This window comes from Oncorhynchus kisutch, linkage group LG22 (genome assembly GCF_002021735.2).
Source record: "Oncorhynchus kisutch isolate 150728-3 linkage group LG22, Okis_V2, whole genome shotgun sequence".
NCBI lineage: Eukaryota > Metazoa > Chordata > Actinopteri > Salmoniformes > Salmonidae > Oncorhynchus > Oncorhynchus kisutch.
In genome coordinates, this window is record NC_034195.2 from 26239228 (window position 1) to 26257384 (window position 18157).

General features: G+C 42.2%; 1 long non-coding RNA gene across 1 annotated transcript in view; it reads right to left on the reverse strand.

Annotated features, from left to right (window-relative positions):
• The window catches only part of LOC109867357 (uncharacterized), a 76476-nt gene that overhangs the window by 22757 nt on the left and 35562 nt on the right, over nucleotides 1-18157 (reverse strand). The window contains exon 2 of the long non-coding RNA XR_002251793.2: nucleotides 13146-13261. This is a non-coding gene — a long non-coding RNA (uncharacterized LOC109867357). The remainder of the gene's footprint in view (nucleotides 1-13145; nucleotides 13262-18157) is intronic.

The following is an 18157-nucleotide window of genomic DNA, read 5'->3' on the forward strand; positions in this document are numbered from 1 at the left end:
TATTTAAGTCTAATATTGTGGGTAATGGAGTCGCCAATGACTAGCGTTTTCAATTTGTCCGAGCTAATGGTGGGAGACTTCGGCAGCTCAGACAGTGTAACCCACAATTTTCCATGGTTCCTTGATAAGTGAATAGGCTGTTCACTCCCAAGCTACACCTATAGTCACATACTGGGTTGCGTTCAGTGTGACAGAATGATGTGCAACTTTTAATTAAACTGAAAGGTACTGTACTGCACGGCCAGATGTAAAATGTTGTGATTGTGAGGACGATTACCATAAGGTGTGCTGCACGAGTTTTTGCAATTTCAGATGGTCACACCCATTTTGATCAGGCCACACGTCACCACATCCACCAAACAGGAGCGAATGTACCTCAAAGGCTGGGGAAACATGTTGTTCAGTACAGACTGTCATGAAACATAGAAAACTGAACACACCCATGGTTTGAGTGTCAGGGAGGAAGAAGCCAACTTGACTGCAAGAAATGTGATCAGAAATGTTCATAATAAGAGAACTTATCGCCTCGTAGCACTCACCTCTATAGCCATGAAATGCTTTGAAAGGCTAGTCATGGCTCACATCAACACCATCATTCCAGACACAATGGACCCACTCCAAATCGCATACCGCCCCAAAAGATCCACAGATGGCCTCACCCACCTGGACAAATACTTACAATATGTAAGAATGCTGTTCATTGACTACAGCTCAGCATTCAACCATATAGTCCCTTCTTAGCTCAGGACCCAGGGATTGAACACCTCCCTCTGCAACTGGATCCTGGACTTCCTGACGGGATGTCCCCAGGCAGTGAGGGTAGGCAACAACACATTCAGGACCCAGGGATTGAACACCTCCCTCTGCAACTGTATCCTGGACTTCCTGACAGGCTGCCCCCAGGCAGTGAGGGTAGGCAACAACACATTAGCCACGCTGACTATCAACACAGGGGCCCCTCAAGGGTGTGTGCTTAATTCTTTACTCTTCACCCACGACTGCGTGGCCACACATGACTCCAACACCATAATCAAGTTTTCTGACATCACAATGGTGGTAGAACTGATCACCTGGCAGTGTGGTGCCAGGACAACAACCTTTCTCTCCATTAACGTCAGCAAGACAAAGGAGCTGACCGTGGACTACAGGAAACAGAGGGACGAGCACACCCCCATCCACATCGATGGGGCTGCAGTGGAGCAGGTCGAGAGCTTCAAGTTTCTCTGCGTCCACATCACTAAAGGAAATAACATTCTTCACACATACCCAGACAGTTGTGAAGAGGATATTACAGCGCCTCTTCCACCTCAGAAGGCTGAAGAGATTTGTCATGGGCCCTCAGATTCTCAAAACATTCTACAGCTGCACCATTGATTGCATCTTGACTGGCTGCATCACCGCTTGGTACAGCAACTGCAAGGCACCCAACCGAAAGGCGCTACAGAGGGTGGTGAGTACGGCCCAGTACACCACTGGGGCCGATCTCCCTGCCATCCAAGACCTCTATACCAGGCCGTGTCAGAGGAAGCCCCCCCCCCCAAAAAAATGTAAGACTCCAACCACCCAAGCCATAGACTGTTCCCCCTGCTATCTCACAACAAGCAGTACCAGTGCACCAAGTCTGGAACCAACAGGACCCTGAACAGCTTCTACCTCCAAGCCATACGACTGCTAAACATCTAATCAAATGAATACCCAGACTACCTGCATTGACACTTGCACTGGCTCTATGCACACACACTCAACTCTACCCACACATACTTCACCAACACTCAACATATGCACACATGTAGGTCATTGCTGCTGCTACTGTCTATCTTGTTGCCTAGACACTTTAACCATCTCAATTACCTCATACCCCTGCACATCAATTTGGTTCTGGTACTCCCTGTATATAGCCATGCATTTTTTACTCTAGCAACTCCTTGTGGCAGGCCATGCACCTGCAGGCTGACTTCAGTTGAACGGTGTTTCCTCTGGCACATTGGTACAGCTGGCTTCCAGGTTAAGCTATAGTTAGCTTAGTTCTATATAGCCCCCCACCCTTTTGCGGGGGGCTATATAGAACACTTTTTAATGAGTTTTATAGAACCTTTATTTGGATTTATTTAACCAGGCAGTCAATTAATAAGAACAACTTCTTATTTACAATGACAACCCACTGTTCCCCGGTAGGCTAACTGCCTTGTTCAGAGGCAGAACAACATGTTTTCTTTTTACCTTGTCAACTCAGGGATTCAATCCAGCCACCTTTTGGTTACTAGCCCAAAGCTCTAACACCTGTCGCACATACTTTAAGGAGAATATTTTTTATAAAGAACCTTTCTCAGTCTGAAATGTTATTTGTAGATCCTTTCATTTTTTTTTTTTTTTCAGTCAGGCATATTATATTGTTAAAATTCCATAGGTTTTATTATTGTGTTAATTGACAAGTTGAATGAAGTGAGCTACCTCTGGAACAGCTGAACCACTGACTGATTTAATCAACTGTTCTCAATTGACACAAGACTTCCCAAAATGCATCATTTGATGATATGGCTGGTGATAATTTGCTTCTTGAAAACTCGACTTCTGACGTGCAAAAGAAAAATGGGACTGTATCAACAATGGATTAATGAAAACAATACTAAAATATAGTTTTTGAGTGGATTTTCCCATTTAACCACTAGGACTGGACGGACTGCCAGAGTGTTGTGTCATGCTGGGGGGAGGTCAGGAGGCCTGGGAGAGGGAAGTCACTGCTGATTGGAGGGTATCTGTGACTGCTGAGGCCATACTCCCCTTCACTTCTGATCACAGCTAAAGGTCATAGCATTATGTCAGCCAGATAATCATTCTCATGTGTGCTGCCGGCCTTAAACACACTGGCATTCTCTTATGCCGTTTGATACTGCAGGGAGAGGTAAGGGGTCCTGACTTGTGTGAGAGGCAGGGCTGAGCCGAGCTTCTTATGAATGAAAGTATTTGAGAAAAATCATAAAAATTGCAGCTGATAATGATGATGTCAGTTTGCTCCAGACCTCATTTAGGGGTCAGAGTTCAAAGTTGACTGAAATGTCGATTCTACAGAATAGGTCTGGGATTCTACATATGCCTGCACTTACCATAATTACATTTTAATGTTCACCTTTTGGTCCATGTTTATATTTGAAAGAGCCATATGAGCACAGGCAGAGGCAATGGCACTAAATCACCCTGTTTGGAACTCGGAAAACATGCTGGGAATGATCTAGGGCAGAGGGTGGAGGAGGGCTGGGGAGGGAGGGAATGCTTTATACCTTGCGTCCTCCTCCCCACCTTTCCCTCAATTTTTACGGTGAATTATTAGCTTCCTTTAGAAAATATTTTCCTTATTTGTTAAATAATGTTTGCACAGCAGTGTTCCTCAGCTGCACATACTTGCTGGCACACCATCGTTTCCCTTCTCCTCTAATCTACAGACTCATGGAAGCCATTGGCTTTGACATGGCTTAGATCCAAGCCCTGGGACTGATATATACACCCTGGAATAGTGGGGAGGAGGGATGAGGGAGGAGAGGCTGAGCACATACCTTACAGCAGCCATAATGCTATGTTGGAGGCTAGGACAGTGACATACAGTTGAAGTCGGAAGTTTACATACACCTTAGCCAAATACATTTAAACTCAGATTTGTACAATTCCTGACATTTAATCCTAGTAAAAATTCCTGTCTTAGGTCAGTTAGGATCACCACTTTAAGAATGTGAAATGTCAGAATAATAGTAGAGAGAATGATTTATTTCAGCTTTTATGTCTTTCATCACATTCCCAGTGGGTCAGAAGTGTACATACACTCAATTAGTATTTGGTAGCATTGCCTTTAAAGTGGTTAACTTGGGTCAAATGTTTTGTGTAGCCATCCACAGGCTTTCCACAATAAGTTGGGGGAATTTTGGCCCATTCCTCCTGACAGAGCAGGTGTAACTGAGTCAGGTTTGTAGGCCTCTTTGCTAGCACACACTTTTTCAGTTCTGCCCACACATTTTCTATAGGATTGAGGTCAGGGCTTTGTGATGGCCACTCCAACACCTTGACTTTGATGTCCTAAAGCCATTTTGCCACAACTTTGGAAGTTTGCTTGGGGGCATTGTCCATTTGGAAGACCCATTTGCGACCAAGCTTTAACTTCCTGACTGATGTCTTGAGATGATGCTTCAATTTATCCACCATTTTCCTCCTCATGTTGCCATCTATTTTGTGAAGTGCACCAGTCCCTAGTGCAGCAAAGCAACTCCAGAACATGATGCTGCCACCCCCGTGCTTCATGGTTGGGATGGTGTTCTTCGGGCTTGCAAGCCTCCCCCTTTTTCCTCCAACCGTAGTGATGGTCAATATGGCCAAACAGTTCTATTTTTGTTTCATCAGACCAGAGGACATTTCTCCAAAAATTACAATCTCTGTTCCCATGTGCAGTTGCAAACCATAGTCTGGCTTTTTTATGGTGGTATTGGAGCAGTGGCTTCTTCCTTGCTGAGCGGCTTTTCAGGTTATGTCGATATAGGAGTTGTTTTACTGTGGATATAGATACTTTTGTACCTGTTTTCTCCAGCATCTTCACAAGGTCCTTTTCACACCAAATTGTGTTCATCTCTAGGAGATAGAACGTGTCTCCTTACTGAGCAGTAAGACAGCTGCGTGGTCCCACGGTGTTTATACTTGCGTACTATTGTTTGTACAGATAAACGTGGTACCTTCAGGCGTTTGGAAATTGCTCCCAAGGATGAACCAGACTTGTGGAGGTCTACAATGTTTTTTTCTGAGGTCTTGGCTGATTTGCTTGAAAATCAAAAGAAAGAGGCGCTGAGGCCTTGAAATAGAGCCACAGGTACACCTCCAATTGACTCAAATGATGTCAATTAGCCTATCAGAAGCTTCTAACGACATGGCATAATTTTCTGGAATTTTCCAAGCTGTTGAAAGGCACAGTCAACTTTGTATGTAAACTTCTGACCCACTGGAATTGTGATACAGTGAATTATAAGTTAAATAATCTGTCTGTAAACAATTGTTGGAAAAATTACTTGTGTCATGCACAAAGTAGATGTCCTATCCGACTTGCCAAAACTATAGTTTGTTAACAAGAAATTTGTGGAGTGGTTGAAAACATTTTAATGACTCCAACCTAAGTGTATGTAAACTACTGACTTCTACTGTAAATCATATTATCACTGTCTGATAAACCTTGTAACTACATTTTTGCATATTTAATTTTACACATATTGAAAGCAGTAACTGTCCTCAGTGTACTCTGAGCATTTCATAAATCTAGGACCAAGAAAATGTATCCAAAATCCAAATTGTATGTTCATTAATGGTAAAATATGGTTGTTTGAAAAACGTATGTTTTGGAGATGAGAGGTTTTCATCTGACAGCGACAATATTAACAATTGTACTGTACATTCTGTACACTCAATGCAACGTGATGGGGGTTTAAAACTGATCATTTAGGTTGTAATGATTTCCACAGGACATTTAAACTCTTCCTACTTTCAGATTCAGATCCTACCTTAATGATGGCAGTTCTATCTTATCCTTTCTTTTTCTCTCTTTCGAGTTTCTATATTTTCATTAGACTGCTTAGTTCTGATCTATGCAGAATGGATTAAAGTGTCTGTTGGGACTGCTGTGACGTATCTGGCAGCAATCTCATGCTGTCAGGCGACTGTACCTCATTGGAGAAAGCTAGATGAAATAAATGCTGCCTGCTGACTCCTCCAATTTCACGGCACTCCTCAGTGTCACCCAGAGTGCCTTTTCCAAGATTGAGATATTTGCAAACTGTCATCTCCGATAAATAGCTGTCTAGAGTGACGCTGCTTATGGCCCCTTAGGTCTGATTTTAAGGAGGTTTTGTGAAGATTTCCCCATCTCCTCTGTTGTGCTTGTTAGAAATCCAGAGTGTTACAGAGCACTGTGACAATGGAGGCCTCCTCCTTAAACAACACACACACACACTCTCCCTTAACACCCTTCTAGGTCTATCCCGTCACTCACTTCCCATGACTCCTTATGGTTATTAGTTATCTGACATGCTGCAATCACTGAACTCCATTAGTGGAGGTAAATCCCTCTCCCTGTTCGCCGGATGAAATGAGCTTTGGCATAGTTCCGTGCTCAAATTAAAATGTGTCATGTCTTGTGCGACCACAGAAGCAGGACATGTCCGGATGGTTGCTCCGAATGATATCTGGCAGCTCGTTATTCCATGTACATTTTCATTAGTATCAGATTTACAAGTCAAGTTTTCTCATTTAGATACCAAAAGCTACAAACGTTGAAATATACCTACTAAATCTCAGCCAGTTATAATGATTACATCTGTTCATTATGTTCTTGCTGCACCTTACCCCTCTCAACTTCATTCATATTGCCTTATTCCTCTATAAAATATCTTTCCATCAGTCAAACCTGATGGGGTTCTAATAAGGGCATTGGTATGTTTGAGGAGCCTGTCATTGGCTGAATGTAGAAACCTTACAGCTGTACGATCTTATTTGGATCACCCTGTTGCAGGATTTGGTGGATTTGTGGTTTAAATCCACCACACCAACTGTGGTGGATTTATGGTTTAAATCCACCACACTAACTGTGGTGGATTTGAGGTTTCACACGGTTTTTGAAGTTTGTCATTTTCACTTAGAAATTTCAGAATTATTTTTCCCTTACGAAAAATGGATCAACCCCTACAAAAATGTCCATTTAATTATAATCCACATAATAATTAGCATTTCCTGTTGCTGCAGGATTATTTTCCTGCTGTAGAAAACTGGCTCAAATTAAGATCCTGCATCCTGTATGGTGATGAATGTGGACACCCTATGGCTATAAAAGTGAGCTAAATGATTGAGGCCATGTCAAGGTTTAAAAATAATCACATACTGTTGCCACTTTATAGAACAGGAGTTATACACCGATTACATGTGTACCTTAACTTATTGGCAGCTGCCCTTGGAACATTATGTGGCATATGGCATTAATAAAAAATAAATGGCAAGGTAAATGTACAGCCTAATGAAAGCGCTCAATTTGGAAGGAGAATCTATACAAATAGTTTGAAGCTAATTGAACATTACAAAAGGCTTGTATAAGAGTGTGAACCCTAAAATGCGTTCATTTCGGACACACAGTTTACTGCTGGTCTCATTAGCACTGGCACCATTGAAGTTAAGCAAAAATAGTGTATCAAATGTGGCAGAGGAAGTTAAAGAGGAGGTTAATGAGAGGTTTAACAGAGCACCATGGAGCCATGAAAAATAAACCATAAAACGTTGCTTCTGCATCCATTACAACGGCTGTTCTTTCTTGCTTTTCCAGCCGACCTCTCTGTTACAACAGGAAATGCAGGCAGGCTGTTAGACAGCGTCACAGGCCTTTATGAGTTTAGTTACTAGCACTGCTGCCACACATTTAATAGTCATCTGATACACCCTGGGAACAATGGGCTGCTCCTGATAATATCATAACCAAGTATTTACCATGTAGGCGGTTAAGATTTCCCAGATAACGCTGAAACACTAGAGCTGCAAATGTGTTAATATCATTAAATGATGTTACCAGGAACTGAAGCTGACAGAATATGATCCCACAAGGCCCCAGTCTGCGGAAATCATTTATAATGTAACAGTGATAAAACATGTACAAGTTATCAGGTTCAAGACCTGTCCCAGTATCTTAGGGCTCCAGTTACACATGGCTCTTTCTTTAGTACAAGTGTTAAAACAATTCAGGAAAATGGCTTTTTAGTTGCCCAATGTCCAACATGTACACACATTCTGACACATTTTCAAAATGTCATTAAACCATTCTTTAAAAATGTGGCAATGTTGCTGTAGAACTATGTACATGTTTATCAGCTAAACATGAGACAATGTTCCCAAAAGTAGATTGTATTCTTCTGCTCCTCACAAGAGATTGATGCTGAACTTTGTGCAGCACCATGTTCATTTTGTGATACCAGCAAAGCAATTTACTAAATAATATCACTATACCACCTATGACAACAGGATTCTTACCATTACTCAAGTCATGATATAAATTAATTGCTTATCTGGCATTATAATGGTTCAAATGTATCTTAATCTTGTCAATATCTATATTCCAAGGTGACAGTTGGAATCAACTTATCAGCTCTCGTAAATGGGATGTAATGGCCTGCTGGGAGAGGAAAGAGATGGCTCGTCTTTAAAGCTGCCTTAGTGTTTATGATCTCCTTTATTATATTCACAGTGGTAATGTGATATGTCACACTGTTGCTAATACACTTCTGTACGCTGTCATCTGGCTGTAATGCTTATCAGGCCTGTGCTGATGACTTGCCCTCTTGTCAGGGGTAATTATCCCTGAATGTGTTAGAGTGGCAGGCTCACTGGGCTGGGGACTGCTATTAAGGGTGGAGAGGGATGACATGAGGCCTGCTGTGTCCTCTTTACCTAGCCCTGGGTTAGCAGGTGCTACACTGAAGCGCCTCTAGTTTGGGGTGAATGGTGGGCAAGTGAAGGACCCATTTCAGGCTAAACGCAGCATGAATTGTTGAAAGTGTATAGTGTTTTTCCTACCCTTCGTGCAAGTTATTGGCTGACCTCTCTCGGTTTCGTACAATTTCAAAATGTTGATGTCTAATTCCCAAGTCCATTAAAGGGACTTGGTGATACAGTACGAACAAGAGAGAGCGAGGTCACTACATATACAAAAGTATGCGGATACCCCTTCAAATTAGTGGCTATTTCAGCCACACCGGTTGCGGACAGGTGTATAAAATCAAGTACACCGCCATGCAATCTCCATAGACAAACATTGACAGTAGAATGGTCTTACTGAAAAGCTCAGTGACTTTCAACGTGGCACCATAATAGCATACCACCTTTCCAACAAGTCAGTTCGTCAAATTTCTGCCCTGCTAGAACTGCCCCATTCAATTGTAAGTCCTGTTATTGTGAAATGGAAGCAACATCAGCACAAAAACTGGTCATCCGAAGCTTCATGAAATAGGTTTCCATGGCCAAGCAGCCAGACACAAGCCTAAGATCACCATTTTATTACCTTTATTTTACTAGGCAAGTCAGTTAAGAACAAATTCTTATTTTCAATGACGGCCTAGGAACAGTGGGTTAACTGCCTGTTCAGGGGCAGAACGACAGATTTTGTACCTTGTCAGCTCGGGGATTTGAACTTGCAACCTTTCAATTACTAGTCCAATGCTCTAACCACTAGGCTACCCTGCCGCACCATGTGCAATGCCAAGCATCGGCAAGAATGGTGTAAAGTTTGCCGCCATTGGACTCTGGAGCAGTGGAAATGCATTCTCCGGAGTGATGAATCACGCATCATCATCTGGCAGTCCAAAGGATGAATCTGGGTTTGGTGGATGCAGAGAGAACGCTACCTGCCCGAATGCATAGTGCCAACTGTAAAGTTTGGTGGAGGAGGAATAATGGTCTGGTGATGTTTTTCATGGTTTGGGCTAGTTCCAGTGAAGGGAAAACGTAACGCCACAGCATACAATGACATTCTCGATGATTCTGTGCAATAGTTTGGGGAAGGCCCTCTCCTGTTTCAGCATGACAATGCCCCCGTGCACAAAACGAGGTCCATACAGAAATGGTTTGTCGAGATCGGTGTGGATAGAACTTGACTGGCCTGCACAGAGCTCTGACCTCAACCCCATCGAACACCTTTGGGATGAATTGGAACGCCGACTGTGAGCCAAGCAGAGCCTCACTAATGCTCTTGTGGCTGAATGGAAGCAAGTCCTCGCAGCAATGTTCCAAGTTCTAGTGTAAAGCATTCCCAGAAGAGTGGAGGCTGTTATAGTATTAACTCTATATTAATGCCTATGATTTTGGAATGAGTGTTCAAACGAGCAGATGTCCACAAACTTTTGATCATGTAGTGTATCTTCAACATATACGTGACATGCATATAAAACAGGCTATTTTATTCTATGCATTTAATCAAACTTACAATTTATCCTCTTTGAAAGTTAACCTCACTGCTGACCTTGAAAAGCTGAAGCAGGACACAGACATAATAGTCTTTGACATGTGAATGAACTATTCTGTGGCGCTTGATTGAAGTGACACAAGTTTGAAAGATTTTCTCAAAGCTCTGATTACTCAACTTCAAAATGTCTATAAAATGTCAGACATATATGCCCTTTTACAAAGAACTAGCACATACTCAAGTAAAATTGCCCCATGTGATATTCCATACTCACAATATTAACATCAAGGTGAGGGTAGCCACCACAGCTGTCAAATCTTTATTTCATGCCATTGTATTTCTGATAGACAACCACAGCCACCGAGGCTTTGTAGTGTGTCCCTTTAAGTTCTGTTCGGTTCAGAAACAAGACAGATTCCCCAAATAAAACTCCTCTCAGTGACCTTCCCCGTTCTACTGAGGAGTGCAAATCCCTGTTGTCTGTGCCAACATGGACTCATTGCTCCCCGTTTTAAAGAGAGCTCTGTGGTCCTGGAGGCCTCATTACAGCTGGAAAAGACACCCATGGGACACGGTAGGAAAACAGTGAATAACCCCCCCCCCCCCCCTTGAGTAATAATAAGCCCGCTAAACTTCCACACAGGACTGAGTGAAGAACATACAGCACATTCTGTAAAACCTTCTGCAGCCCCCCACTGTCCATTAAGCATTATGTATTTGAGGTATGGAGAATCAATGGCTCTATAGCTAATATACAGTATGTTTTATTGGCTTGCCAACTGTTTAAAGAATTTACATTGCACAATAGTACATGGCAGAAAGACTCTTTTAAAATCACTGATGCTACCGCTGCTGTACAGCTGACAGGATGGTGCTCTGTGAGGTTTCTTATTTCCACTATATGTCATCATAAGTTCATTGTTCTAAGACTGCAATACTAGTTCAGCACCAACTCTGGAGAAATACTTTAAAAAAGTGAATTGGTATTCAAATGATCTTTGAGTTATTTTTTGTCGTAAATGTATGTTGGACGACATTGAGGACTGGACTGAAAACACAGCTGCTCTTTCTTCTGACTAAAATGTTATCTGAACTAACAAACTTAGGATGGGTTTTTTTCTTTAAGAGAAACAGACAGGGACCCAAAAACCTCACAATTAAATGTTCCCATAAAGTCCTGCAGACGGTTTCGTTTTAAAATTGCTGCAAGCTGGGATTCCCACGTGAAAGGCATCAGCAAGCTGCCTCCTGTCAGTCACTTCTAAGGACGGAGGTCCTGGTATGTCAAAGCCATGACCTCACGCTCCGGGCAAGTGTTTCCACCCCCAACTATCTCCACAGCTTCTATTACACAGGCTGTTTCCGATCACTATGTCAAACTAAACCCACGTACATTGCATTACTGAGTAAAACATATACAGCAAATAAACTCAGCAAAAAAAGAAAAGTCCTCTCACTGTCAACTGCATTTATTTTCAGCAAACTGAACGTGTAAATATTTGTATAAACAGAACAAGATACAACAACTGACATAATGTGTCCCTGAACAAAGGGGAGGTCAAAATCAGAAGTAACAGTCAGTGCATCTCCTCATGGACTGCACCAGATTTGCCAGTTCTTGCTGTGAGATTTTACCCTACTCTTCCACCAAGGCACCTGCAAGTTCCTGGACATTTATTTATTTCACCTCTAGGGGGAATGGCCCTAGCCCTCACCCTCCGATCCACTGACATTCCTGTCTTGCACGATATCACGCACAGAACGAGCAGTATGGCTGGTGGCATTGTCATGCTGAAGGGTCATGTCAGGATGAGCCTGCAGGAAGGGTACCACATGAGGGAGGAGAATGTCTTCCCTGTAACGCACAGCGTTGAGATTGCCTGCAATGACAACAAGCTCAGTCCAATGATGCTGTGACACACCGCCCCAGACCATGACGGACCCTCCACCTCCAAATTGATCCCGCTTCAGAGTACAGGCCTCGGTGTAACGCTCATTCCTTCGACGATAAACATGAATCCGACCATCTACCCTGGTGAGACGAAACTGTGACTCGTCAGTGAAGAGCACTTTTTGCCAGTCCTGTCTGGTTCAGCGATGGTGGGTTTGTGCCCATAGGCAACGTTGTTGCCGGTAATGTCTAGTGAGGACCTGCCTTACAACAGGCCTACAAGCCCTCAGTCCAGCCTCTCTCAGCCTATTGCGGACAGTCTGAGCACTGATGGAGGGATTGTGCGTTCCTGGTGTAACTCGGGCAGTTGTTGTTGCCATCCTGTACCTGTCCCGCAGGTGTGATGTTCGGCTGTACCGATCCTGTGCAGATGTTGTTACACGTGGTCTGTCACTGCGAGGACGATCAGCTGTCCGTCCTGTCTCCCTGTAGCACTGTCTTAGGCGTCTCACAGTACGAACATTGCAATTTATTGCCCTGGCCACATCTGCAGTCCTCATCCTTCCTTGCAGCATGCCAAATGCACGTTCACGCAGATGAGCAAGGACCCTGGGCATCTTTCTTTTGGTGTTTTTCAGAGTCAGTAGAAAGGCCTCTTTTAGTGTCCTACGTTTTCATAACTGTAACCTTAATTGCCTACCGCCTGTAAGATCTGTTCCACAGGTGCATGTTCATTAATTGTTTATGGTTCATTGAACAAGCATGGGAAACAGTGTTTAAACCCTTTACAATGAAGATCTGTGGAATTATTTGGATTTTTAGGAATTATCTTTGAAAGACAGGGTCTTGAAAAAGGGCCGTAACTTTTTTTGCTGAGTTTACATGTAAACAACAGTGGTCAGTACATGTAAATGGAGGAGACCTGTGTTTGTACTCAGCTATACTCTGTCTTGGCTAATTGTGGTGTTCAGCATGTTAAGGTTGCAGGAGGTCATGGGTATCCTGTCAATGGCCAGAAGCAACACCCTCAGTTTACAATGGGAGTCCAGCTGGAATGACCTTTGCTTGCACCCACAATGGCCCGGGCCTTGGGTTCACTAACATGTGTGTCCTTTTCTGTAGCCTACTAGTGTATGTGTAACTCTACTACAAACATACAAGTACAAAAACATGCATAGACACACACATACACACACATCCGGGTGAAGGCTACAGGCTTCAGCAAGAATGGTGTACACAGATCTAATGAATTGTAGTATCAAAATAGCAACATGAAGAAAGTATAAAACTCACATTTAGCATCCTGGAGGATCGTGAGTGTGCCACTCAGGATTTGATCAGGTTTGGACGACCTTAGTGCCGGCAGAGGTCAGCATTCCCAGCAGTTAACACGGAGGCAGATGGCAGCTCTGTAAGATTTAGTAACACATGTCAAGTGAGGCTCCCTTAAGGGAGCATACCATTTATAGCATCAACTTCCAACTCATCTCATACCACACTGAGGTGAACACAACTCCCGCTTCCCTCGTACAGTAAAGTCGGTTTCTCCCTAATAAAACTATTCCTGTTCATGGATTCGTATCAGTCTGTTTAACGATCTGTAGCGCAGTACAATAAGATAGTTTAATCAGAGAAAACATCACATGGAAACTAAGCCAGAACAGACAAGCCATTACGTAAAGAACTATACACTGTATACTCCAAAAATATGATAGGAATTCCATAAACAATCTACAGCAATTTCAATGAGCTTGCATAGCCTGCTGTACAGGTGAGAACAGACTGAGGAGAGGACAGCCCTTTCTGGAGACATGAAGACTGAAAGTAAATCAACATTTAGCTCCCTTCTAATCGATCCCTGGCAGTGAATTTGCCTTGTTTATGACATTGAAGCCGATCGACTGAAAACAACTGACTCCTCACATGCAAACCAAAGCCAGCCTGTATATGTCGTAGGCAAGAACTGTTGAGCCAAAGGGGACTGCTTATTGATGGGCCTATAAATGTTAAAGTCGTTTTAATTGATCAGCCTCGGAGCTGGCGGGCTGTGAGTTGGAGGGGGCCAGTGAATTTAAAAGCCATTAGGCACAAGTGAGTGCACGATTGTTGATGTGAACAGATTATTGTGGCTGGTCAAGCTTTAAAATAACACTGATCGCTGTGATTATCTTTTCACTGGGAGCACTCGGAGAGCACTGACACTGGCCCAACGTTTACGAGATGTTCAGCAGGATGAACTGTAACTGGAGAGGGTTCCTCTCACCACGGAGGATCAATGTGCCACTGCCTGCCTGGTTGTGTAAGTGTCTTGTTGTGCTGACCTGCTGTCGGCACATCTTCATTTTCCTAATACTTATTAACCCATGGGTTGTGACTTGGAGGCCAATGGCTTTCAAATGTCTAGGAGCAGCCTGAGTCTGTACTAAACTAGGCTGAAAATCATTCTGGGTTGTTAATGTTGGCATTTAGCTTTTAGGAACTGTAGCCTACATTAAGACTGCTACTCGTAGCCTACACCAAGACTTCTACTTGTAGCCTACACCAAGACTTATAATTATATCCAACACTAAGACTGCTACTTGTAGCCTACACTAATACCTACAGTATATTTGTAGCCTACATCAAGACATATACTTGTAGCCTACATCAAGACATATACTTGTAGCCTACATCAAGACTTATACTTGTAGCCTACACCAAGACTGCTACTTGTAGCCTACATCAAGACTGCTACTTGTAGCCAACATCAAGACTGCTACAAATGGAGTAAAGGAGGAAGATTAACATTTCACCACAATGAAAATCTTGTTTTTCCCCTACAATGCCATCATAATTTTCAAACAGATTGTAGGGATGGAAAGCACTGTATGTTATTTCTGGAATAAAAACATACTTTATGTTTTCTATAGTACCAAGTGTATATTTTGTTCATTGATACAATAGCAAATCCTGCTTGAGTAACGGAACATTGCAAAATGCCAAAGTTGGAGAGAGCTTTCAAGTTGATGGAAAATTTAGTACCTAAGAATGACACTGACTGATTTAGCAAATGTCAAGCAGTTATCTTGAGTAACAAGAGCCTCAATCATAATCTGAGTGACTCACTTCAAAGTAGTTGTTGAAAGAGGGGATATTTTGAAAAATAAAAATGTTTTATCTAGTTTCCTGTTCTCGTCACGCCCATAATTTTGAAGCTTTCTGCACTTGTGTTTTCATAGTGATGCAATAACCTTGATATTCCAATTCTGAATCACGAGCAGAAAAAAATACCTGCGTAAACTTTGGATGCTACTGTACAAAGAAAAAAGTGCACAACAACATCTCTCAATGTATTTGAGCTGTCACAGAGTTGTCTGAGTACAGTGATGTTAACAATTGATTCATGTGCAAATGTCTCCACTCCCTGGATGGCAGGCAGTCAGGGTGTATAAAACTAATTTCTCCCTCTGTGACAATGACAGGATGCAGCGAGTCAAGACAACAAAGCTGTCACACACAAACAGCTGTCTTCTCTGAAAATGATCAGATTTATTTATTGACAATGATTTAGCGAATTCACTATGTGAAAAGCACAGCTGAAGTACTGGAACAAAAGAGGGATGCTTGCTTGTGACAAACTGTACAGTTTTCTGTGAGTGGATGTTGCCAATCATTCTCTCATGTTAAAGTATAGCCATCTCAGCTAGATAAAACAAACTCTCCTGACAGCAGGAGGTTCATGGAAGTCTAATAACAAAATTAAAAAGGTAAGATCTGCAAGGTTTGCCTACAGTTGAAGTCGGAAGTTTACATACACATAGGTTGGAGTCATTATAACTCGTTTTTCAACCACTCCACAAATTTCTTGTTTACAAACTATAGTTTTGGCAAGTCGGTTAGGACATCTACTTTGTGCATGACACAAGTCATTTTTTCAACAATTGTTTACAGACAGATTATTTCACTTATCATTCACTGTATCACAATTCCAGTGGGTCAGAAGTTTACATACACAAGTTGACTGTGCCTTTCAACAGCTTGGAAAATTCCAGAAAATTATGTCATGGCTTTAGAAGCTTCTTGACTTGGCTAATTGACATATTTGAGTCAATCGGAGGTGTACCTGTGGATGTATTTCAAGACCTACCTTCAAACTCAGTGGCTTTTTGCTTGACATAATGGGAAAATCAAAAGAAATCAGCCAAGACCTCAGAAAATAAATTGTAGACCTCCACAAGTCTGGTCCACCACTGAAGGTACCATGTTCATCTGTACAAACAATAGTACGTAAGTATAACACCATGGGACCACGCAGCCATCATACCGCTCAGGAAGGGGACGCCTTCTGTCTCATGGAAGTCTTTACCTAGTAAGTGACACGTTCTGTCTCCTAGAAATGAATGTACTTTGGTGCCAAAAGTGCAAATCAATCCCAGAACAACAGCAAAGGACCTTGTGAAGATGCTGGAGGAAACAGGTACGAAAGTATCTATATCCACAGTAAAACAAGTCCTATATCGACATAACCTGATAGGCCGCTCAGCAAGGAAGAAGCCACTGCTCCAAAACAGCCATAAAAAAGCCAGACTATGGTTTGCAGCTGCACATGGGGACAAAGATCGTACTTTTTGGAGAAATGTCCTCTGGTCTGATGAAACAAAAATAGAACTGTTTGGCCATAATGACACTCGTTATGTTAGGAAGAAAAAGGGGGAGGCTTGCAAGCCAAAGAACACCATCCCAACCGTGAAGCACAGGGGTGGCAGCATCATGTTGTGGGGGTGCTTTGCTGCAGGAGGGACTGGTGCACATCACAAAATAGATGGCATCATGAGGGAGGAAAATTATGTGGATATGTTGAAGCAACATCTCAAGACATTAGTCAGGAAGTTCAACCTTGGTTGCAAATGGGTCTTCCAAATGGACAAGGACCCCAAGCATACTTCCAAAGTTGTGGCAAAATAGCTTATGGCTGCTGTCCCCGTACAGGGACCAACATCAGGGGAAATTTCAGAGTGACAACTAAAAATACAATTTCGTAACATTAAACATTCTTGAAAATGCAAGTATCTTACACCCTTCCAAAGATTAGAATCTTGGTAATCAAACTACGTTTTCCAATTTAAAATAGCTATTACAGAGAACAAATCCCATGCTTTTGTTTGAGAAGAGCAATCAAGAACAGAAACATTTTCCGCCATGACACTTTTTACACATTTACATCTGAAGGTAAAATGATGACTTACATTCTGATATCTTGCTCTTATTTCTCTTCCTGAGTATCCCATTGATCAAATGAAGTGCCGTTTTCTTTGATAAAATCAATTTTTATAGCCTAAATCTAAACATTTTGTAAACTATTTGTCCAGTGAATTCCATCTCTATCAATTTTTTACGGAGCATTCGGCATGATTCGCCCCTGTAAACAATTGTTTATTTCGTCATGGTGGGTTTCAGTGCATTCCTGTGGATGTTTGCAACACAGTCAAACAATGTTGGGTTTTTTTACAGGGAGAATTGACTGAAGTGAGCTGATTTGAAGACAACGATAAATGACTACCTGACGCACCAATAATTTTAGCGAAGCTTCATTGATTGACTATATTTCTGCCCAATGACCACTGATCTTCTTGAAATCTAGCTGGGTAGGTAGCCAATGAGCTGAGGTAAATGCCAGTATGTAATGGTTTGGGGTTGGACCACAATTCCTTGGTTGTAATCGCACGCGCAGGGAACTCCATTTTCGCCTTGACGATCAGAGGGGTTGCTGTAAGGCTTTTTAAGCGCAGCTGTATTTCGGAAAGTTGTGGTTTCAACGATTTCATTGAAGATATCCTGGCGAATAAAGCGAAGTTAAACTCTAAAGTAAAAGTGAAAGTGAGACAGATTTTTTGTTTGAGGAATCTTGGAGTGTTATGATTCAAACGAACTGAGGAGCTGTTTCTGCAAGGACAGGATGTACTTCTGGACGGGTAAGTGCTAATGCCGTTTTATGAAATATAAAAATATATATATATTATATATGAAAAGAATATATCTATTTTTTTTTGCAATGAAATGTGTAGTTTGTTTTTGTGTGTGTGTGTGTGTTGGTTTGTTTGGGTGTGTGTGTGTGTGTGTATATATATATATATAACAATGGCCGGAGTTGAAAGGAACACCTTAGTGACTGTTCCCTCTGCTCTATACAATCAATACATATCTGTTTATTTTATGTGATGATAAAAGGCTCATACAATACAAATATTTTTTAAATGTTTTCTTTCACAGTGATAGCGACTCCGACTGGGAGGCCCCGGTGACAAGCTGCCCGCTCTACCTGTGCC